Consider the following 8,648-nt stretch of genomic DNA (forward strand, 5'->3'; position numbering starts at 1 on the left):
CTCTCTCTCTCTCTCTCTCTCTCTCTCTCTCTGTGTGTGTGTGTGTGGTATACCTCAAAACACTTGTGGAGGTTATAGGACTGCTTCTGGGAGTTAGTTTTCTCTTTCTTTATGTGGGTTCTGGGTATCAATTCAGGAACTTTAGTTTAAAGGGAGGACAAGTTGTGCTGTGCCCAAGCTTTCTCAGCCTCAGGGGCATTTCTGATGCTTGCCTGCAAGGCATAAAGGACCACTTATAGGAATAAAGGCTAGCAGCTCAGGATGTTACTTGGCGTTTGGAAACTGGGGAAGGTTTCTTCAGTTCCTAAGAAAGTGATGGATGTGAGCAGCTGACTCGACTCCAGCTAGCCTGGGATGTAAACCCTCCTGATGGTCAGCAGTGGCAGCTCTCACCTGCCTTCAGGCTGTCTTGGGACCCCTGTGACCTCTCCCCAGGGAAGGAGGGGAATTCACTTCCATTTGGTTAACAGAAGGACTCGTGGGGTGGCCCTTGGTGGCCTCACCCACTCGAGGTCACTGTCCTGTTTCTTTTCTCCTTCTTTGCTTTATCTTTGGCTCTCATAGCCATGATGCCTTTTGGACCGGCTATTCCCTAAACTTCCCCGGATTTGAGACTCCAATAGTAAAATATACATAACTGGCCATTTTACCAAGTCATCATTTATGAATATAGCTCGATTAATTTGTTTAGTCAGATGTAGAGAGGCAATAAAAAGTGATTGACTAAAAACAATTAAAACAGTAAAAGTAAATTGTTTGTGTCCATTAAAACCTGCTGAGGCCGTCAGTTGAAAACTGTGGGCCTCAACGTGAAAATTAAAACTATTGATTTTCCCCCTTATGTATGGGAATATCAGGGTTCTAATTTGTTTTGTTTTTACTGGCTGAAAGCCCCTGAGGTCAGGATGAAGGGAGGCCTTCAATAAGCTCTTCTGGTGGAGTTAATAAAGATTTGGAAAGACAAATATGATCAGAAATGGCCTCAGCATTTTAGGGAAGAATTGTGTCTGATCAGCTCCCGAGCTGTGCCATGGCATGCTAATATTTTGTAATTTATTGCATTTCTGAGGCAAAATGGAAAATCAAATGCAGAATATATGATATTCATAGGGCTGAAGTTTTAGGGCTTTGCCTTAATTTATGTGAGTGGAATAGGTATTTTTTTTTATTATTGTCATTTTATGTTTTTATGTGCTACACTAAATCTTGTATTCCAGGAACTGTTATTTTTTTAGTGTTCAATTAAAATACCAACATAAAAGGAATTTTTATACGGACAGATCTTGACTCCTAATAAGAATACTTGGGGAGAAACCCTGTGTGTCAGGTGAGGTTTTCAACCGAGAGACCCGTGCAAGTGGTAGAAACAGTGTCAAATGTTTAAGAGACCCAGCTCGTGGCCTGTCTAGTACTGTGTCAGGCTGCACATTTGCCATATTAGGTTCCTGCCACTAATCAATCACATTTTGAGAATGCAGACTGTTGAATTTGGTAATTAAGTGGATGATCGATAAACAAATCTGACTTCCCTTCAATTCTTAAATACAAGTCAGGCATGAGTTTTCGAAGAAAGCTTGCAGCGCCGACAGACTCTCTCCTCTTTGAATACGGCATTTAAAAAGTCGAGGGTGCCGCGGTAGCTGCTTTTCTGTTGCTGTGATGAAACACAATTTATAAAAGGAAGGGTTATTTTGGGTTTTGGCTTCAAAGGGTAAGAGTTCATAACAGCGGGGAAGGCTGGCAGCAAGCGGCAGGCATGGCTTCTGGAGCGGGAAGCGGAGAGCTCATGTTTTCAACCATAAGCGCGAGGCAGACTGGGCAACTGGAAATGGCTCTTGTCTTTAAACGGGGTGCTAAGTGTCCAAATATATGAGCCATTGCGGGGAGGGCTATCGTGATGCGGACCACCACAGGTGACTAGCTGGGGATAAGAAGGGGCCAGCAGGAATGGAGGCGGGGCAAGAGAGGGTAGTGGGGTGAATAGCATCAAAATATATTACATGTGTGTTTGAAAACGTTATCAAACCCATCATCGTGTATATTTAGTATGTGCTAATAAAAAACTAAAAAGCAAAAGGGAAATTAAATGAAGAAAGAAAGCAATTGCACAGGCTAGGGCCGCAGCTCAGGGGCAGAGTGCTTCCCTACTGTGTGCTGGCTTCTGGCCCAGCACACAAACAAACAGCCCAAAGCATTAACACAAGATCACAAACGCTGCACTGTGTGAGACCTTTGCATGCGGATTTCTTAAATAACAGTGGATTTTGTTTTGAGGATCTCCTCCATGAGTACTTGGCTATATCATTCCTGTTCTTGCATCTCTCCCTCCGACTCCTGCAAGGTCTTCCTAAAAATTCATATATATATGTGTGTGTATATATATATCACATTTGAACTACTGAGTCCATTTTCCATTTAGCCTTCTTCATGTGTATATGTACCCCAGGGCTGACCACTTGGGATTGGACACCTATGTGGGAGCTTGTCACTGGAGGTGACGGATTCTCTCCCAGGCACGCACTGATTTTCCAGGGAAGTTCAAGTGTATTGTCTTGATCTTCTTGCAGCATCCATGGCTTAGCTTCCTCTCGGTCCACCATGAGCAGTCTCAGAGACTATGTACTGTCGCCTGCAGAGGTTGTGGCTTCCCTTGTGACTCTCCAGGGCACTGTGTGGGACATTTGGTTCTAAGGCCCCCACATGCAGGTATTCTGTTGAGTGAATGGCTGGCTGAGGCTAGAGAATGCCTTTCAAGAAGGAGCTCTAGGGGCTTCTGCTGGGGCCCCAGCACCACACAAGGAGAGCTGGCATCAGGTACCTCCAAGCCAGAAAAACCCGGAGAAAGTCTGCTCAGATCCTCACTCTGAGAACATCATTGTGTGTGCATGCGCTCATGTTGCATGCGTGTGTAGGACAGAGACTTGTTTTTTTTTGAAGACAGGGGCTTAACCTAGAACCTGACAAGTAGGTTGGACAGGCCAGCAGAGATCTGCCTGTGTCTTCTTGCCCAGCATTGGGATTTTAAGTGTACCTTACCGCATTTAGTCCAGTTCAGCTGGTCTTCAGTATGTGATGGAATCCCAAAGAAGGAGGCTCCAATACCAGGGAAAGGATGGATTTGCCAGTGTTCCTGAGGGCAAGCGGGCAACAAGCAAGAACTTTCCTTTTTTTCATGTTCATTGTATGGGCTACCACCAGAAGGTGTGCCCACATTAGAGGTGGGTCTCCTCATTGCAAAATGATTCCAGATTCAGGGTGAAGATTCCCACTTCAGATGGGAAATTAAGAAAAGCCCCTCACAGTTGGACCCAGCCACTTGGGTTTTAGTTAATTCCAGTTATAGTCGAGTTAAAAACCAAGAGTAGCCATCACTCCTGGGCAATTTAAGATGGTGATAGGTGAATAGGGGTGGGGGTGCATTTATTTGGGATGGAGTGATCAGTCTTTCCATGGGGGAGCAAACCATGTGAACCAGGCTCATGAGTTACCAGGGGAAAACAGTGAGAATACGGGGCCAAGGTGATAGTCACAGGACAAATGGGGCAGAGAGCAGGCAGACCCGAGGCCGGTTCCGCTGTCTGTCAGCTTCTAGGAACTTTTCATGTATTCCTTCTTAAACAAAAAGTCGAACTTGGTGACTTCTGTAGTAACATTTCAGGGTACAAACTTACCTTTTCTTGATTCACCCTCTTTCCTCCCTCCCCTCTCTTCCATCCCCCCTTTCCCCTTTCCTTCCCTTCCCCTCTGCCTTAGTTTAGGTTTCTATTGCTGTGAATAGACACCATGACCAAGGCAACTCTTATGAAGGACAACATTTAACAGATTTAGAAGTTTAGTCCATTATCCTCATAGCAGGAAGCATGGCAGCATGCAGGTACTGGAGAAGGAGCTGAGAGTTCTGTATCTTGATCTGAAGGCAATCAGGAAAGACTGTTTTATAGGCAGCTAGGAGGAGGGTCTCCAAGCCCACCCCACAGTGACACACTTCTTCCAACAAGGACACAACTATTCCAACAAGGCCACACCTCCTAATAGGGCTACTCACTCCCTGAGCCAAGTGTATTCAAACCACCACATCCTCTCCTACCTTCCCTTCTTTTCCCTTCCTTTCCCTTCCCTTCTTCCCTTCCCTTCTTCCCTTCCCTTCTCCTCCCTTCCCATTCCCTTTCTCTTCCTTCCCTGCTCCCACTCCTTCTCTCCCCTCCTCTCTTCTTCCCTCCCCTTCACTCACCTCCCCTTCCTTTTCCTTCTTCTCTTTTCCCCTCCCCTCCCTTCCCTTCCCCTGTGTTCTCTTTCCCTCCACTCCATCCCCAGCTCTCCCCTCCTATCCTCTCCCTTTCCTTCCCCTCCCCTCCCTTCTCTTCTGGTCCCTTCCTGCTGCTTTTACCTCTCCCTACCTCACCTATACTCTCTCCTTCCTTCCTTCCTTTCCTTCCTTCTTCCCTCCCTTCTTTTCCCTCCCTCCCTCCCTCTCTCCTTTCTTCTTTCCTTCCTTCCTCTTTCCTCCCTCATCTCCCTTCCCTAACTCTAAGCCCCACATCCCCGACTTTAAACTTCGACATTACACTTTGTACAGTAAAAGCCTCCTCTCAGGGCTGGTGGGGTGACTTAACAGGGAAAGGTGCTTGCCAGACAAATCTGAAGACACAGTTTGGTCCCTAGAACTCACATAGAGGGGGCAGCCGACTCTGCAAAGTAGTTCTCTGGCTTCCATTCATGAGTTCTAGGCTCACCTGCTCTGTACATGAATTCTGGGCTAGTTAGAGCTTTATAGTGAGGCCCTGTCTCAAAGAACAAACCAAACCAATCTACCAACCAATTAAACAACCCTTCTTTTCTTCATGGCTTCTGGTTTGTTGTGTAAGCTAGGGGAAATTTTATGTAAATTAAGCATACATTTTTGTGCCTATGTAAGATACCTATGAATTTATAAATGTGTACCTATATAAAGGTATATGAATTTATCCATTTAAGTCTCTAATTGGTTTCCCTTTTTATGTTAACACAAGTGGTCCCACACTAAATACACTGATTTTGCAAATTTTTAAGTAGGAGCTGTCATTCCTCTCCAGAGTGAGCTTGGAGAGGCCCCTCAAGGTTACCTCACTCCCAATGAGGGCAGCTTGTCAGCAGGTGTTAAGAACCTGTCTCTTGGCTGGTGGAGAGTTAACTCTGAGGACTCACCTTGGGGCTGAATCCACAACAGAGAAAGTGTTGATATTTCAGACTAAAGGGAGATCAAGCCCCACCCACCTATGCCCAAGGACCCCAGTGCTCCAGTTATCCACCAATTAAGAGCACCAGTTGTTTGTCAGCAACTCTGCTTCTCGTTAGGAGTGGGTGTTCTCCTGAGGAGTTCTATAATCACCCCAAACTGGGTCCCATCCTCCCTGTGCCCACTGTGTAGCCCCAAGGTACATGCTTGTCTGTGATAAATTTAGATACAGACATGTTTTTCTTTTGTCTCAGCATCACCCAAAGGTCCTGGTTACTCCCCCTCGCCCCCACCATGTATTGGGACCAGAATTGTAAATAAACATAGTTTCCTTTGATTCCTGGCTTAATCATTATCCTGCTGAGTGTTTGTTATGGCCTGTGTCAGAACCACCTGGGGAGGGAACCAGACACACCACGCAATGCATGTGGGTCTTGCCACTGGAGTGAAGTTCCTGATTGGCAGCAAGGATAGTGGTGATCACAGTACAGTCTAGCAGGGGGGACCCCAATAGCCTGTGCACTTGTGGGCTCTGGCTTTACCACATGAGGGCAGTGACGAGAGGAGGCTGGGATGTCTTTGGGATGGTTTTAAGGAAGGGCTCCTTTCAAGCTATTTTACCAGCTGCTGCTAGCTATGAAATGGTCTCTTTCATGTCTTTTCTATTTGATTTTTTTTTCTGGGAAGGAAAAATACATTATCTTTATTATTAATATTATTTTTATTTTTTCTAAACCAGTATTGGACACTGGCAAAACTTTTATTGGCACTAAATGGAACAAATGTCTGTAAATACTCATTACCCTCCCCCTCCCTTCCCCCTCCCTCCCCCAATAGCCCAATAAACAAACATTACCTAAAATCATAACTGACTGGCCTACTTAACACATTTCACTTAATCAAAGAAAACAGATGATGAAAAATGGACGTTATGATTATCAGGGAAAACCACAGGAAAAGCTCACGGTTCAGCCCACAGTAAGTAAAATGAGAAGGTTGGGACTTCTACTGGCCATCAGTTGACAGATTGTCCACTAAAACACCAATTAGCTAATATCTTCCCCCACTACTGTTACAAAGATATGCAAAGCTTGTGTCTTTAAAACTACATTGTTCCAAATACACGGCAGTCTACTATTTACCCAGCTTCCTTGGAAGGAGTGAACCAGCCTGTTTCCTCGTGCACCTGGGCGTAGTGGTTGTAGGACTCTAGGGCTGCTTCTAGATTATATTGCTTCTTATCTGCTTCAAAGGATACCCTGGCCCGGCCTTTGACTAAGGTCGCACCGATTTGTATGATGACCGATTCAATGGAGTAGGCGCTGCTCCAGCCCTGTTTGGTGAGCAGTTCCATACACAACGCCCCTCCTTCCAAGACATATCCGTCAGAAAGAACAGGCGACTCAACACGAACAAATGGAGGATCAAATGGAAAGCTACTTTTGAAAGAGAAGTTAAGTAAAATATAGTCTATGCCTTCTTTTTCGTTCAAGAGCTGAAGGTCACTGTACAAGGGACTATCAGGGTCAACCTTCCTCAGTTTAACGTGCCAGTCATATAAGCTGTCATTTATCAGTTCCACGGAGTAAGTACCCGATTTGTAACTCTGAGATCTGTATATCTCTCTGAGTTCTTTCATAAGTCTATCTGAAGCACGCACTGAGCCGGACACAGCACCTCTCAAATGCTCTTGACGTTGGTTCTTCTTGATATTCTCCAATATTGCCAAATGCTCTTTCTCAAGCCCTTCGTCCTCTGACTTTTTCTCACCATTAGTCTCTTCTCTCATCTCATAATGATCCAAGTCTTCCAGCCCGTCAGCTGCATCTTCGTCTTCTGAAGACACCTCTTCGATGGTCGCTTTCTGAGCGATGGGGACCGGCTGGTCCAGTATCTCCACATCCGGGTGCTCAGGCAGGTTGTATTTGTTGCAGAGTTCACTGAGCAGGCACCTGATCTGCTGAGTAATCGTAACGTTCGGCATCAAACCTACCAGGCGTTCCGCAATCAGTGAGAGTTCTGGATCCTCAGAATTCACGATCCATACTGCTGGCAAAGATGGGTAGGACTCGGTGATGGTGCAGTACATGTAGAGTCGCTCCCTCGGGGAGACTATGAACTGACAACGCAGCTCATCCAGCTGCCAGCTCGTGATGCACAGCCGCTCGTGGTCCTTGTGAAAGATGGATGCTAGGAACTCCAGCTCAGCCTTAAGCCCTGACGACGACGACATCCTTCTTCTCCGGTCCTCCCAGATGAGTGTGGAATCGAAGCGGCACCCCCCACGAGATGCAATCTGGCCTCCTCCAGGTGGCTTGGGAACCTGCTCTGGCTCTGCTCTCTGCAACACACGGCTTGTCTTCTAGTGACAGCTACTGCTGTTCTTGGCAGTCATCCCATGCATGGTCCTAGAATCTCCAAAACGCTGGAATCTTCTGCTAAAACTGGGCTACAAGTCCACCAACAGCCTCTCACAGACTCTCTTCAGGGCACCAAGCTTAGGCTTCTCTGCACGACCTCTTGAATCCCAGGGCTTCTATTGCTTCTCTGGCTGGGCCTTCCTTTATACCCTCTCCCAGTAGCAAATCTCAGCTGTTCTCCATGACCCCTTCCTGCCTTCAAAACCAGTACCACCTGGGTGATTTAAACTACCAAGTTCAGCTGCTGTCACAAGGCAGCACAAACTTGGCCACTTCTAGATCACAGCTTCTGTGTGCTGGCCCTAAGGAAACGGTTCCCAGAAGATTTCACCTCAGTGATGCTGGTCTCTTCTTCACCAAAGCTGATTGTTTAGCCCTAGCTGACTAGCACCCATTGTCCCAGCAAAGCAAACATTTTACTTTAGTGGTTCTGGTCTCTTATTAATCGCAGCTGATTCTTCAGTTCCAGCTGATCAAATACCACCGATTCTTCATGCAAGTGCCCTGGTAGGGTCTCGGAAGTGTTACAAGCCAGGCCTCCATCTTCTGCATGGCTCTCAGTATTCTTCTCTTCTAAGCTCCCACAGAAAGCTCACTGAGCTCTTAACACACAATGCCTTTTCTAGCCCCTGGTTGATTTTTTTTTAGCATTATAGATACTCCAGGAAGCTTTGTGAAGGTGCCCATTCTTATTCACTGGGTGCTATGGTTTCAGTGTGCTCCTCGAAGTTCATGTGCTGAAGAGACTAGTGTCCCTGTTCACTTGTGAGTATTTGGAGATGGAGGTCTTTGAGGTGGTAATTCTGGTCAGAGGAGGTTATCAGGGTAGAGCTCTCATCATGACGTTAGTGGCTTTGTAAGAAGAGGAAGAGATACATGTGACAGTGTACTTGCTCTGTCTCCTGTGTCAAGAATGTCAAGGCTTTTAGATCACAGGCAGGTACAACACTATACACTTGGACTTCCATCTTCTAGAGGATGCATTCTTAACTGCTGAGTCATCTCTCTGGTCC

General features: G+C 46.2%; 1 pseudogene; it reads right to left on the minus strand.

Moving 5' to 3' along the window:
* Positions 1-6,353: 6,353 nt before the first annotated feature.
* Positions 6,354-7,448, minus strand: LOC114625659 (annotated as a pseudogene).
* Between the last annotated feature and the right edge of the window lie 1,200 nt (positions 7,449-8,648).

The sequence above is a fragment of the Grammomys surdaster genome, unplaced genomic scaffold (assembly GCF_004785775.1).
Source record: "Grammomys surdaster isolate TR1022 unplaced genomic scaffold, NIH_TR_1.0 220, whole genome shotgun sequence".
Taxonomy (NCBI): domain Eukaryota; kingdom Metazoa; phylum Chordata; class Mammalia; order Rodentia; family Muridae; genus Grammomys; species Grammomys surdaster.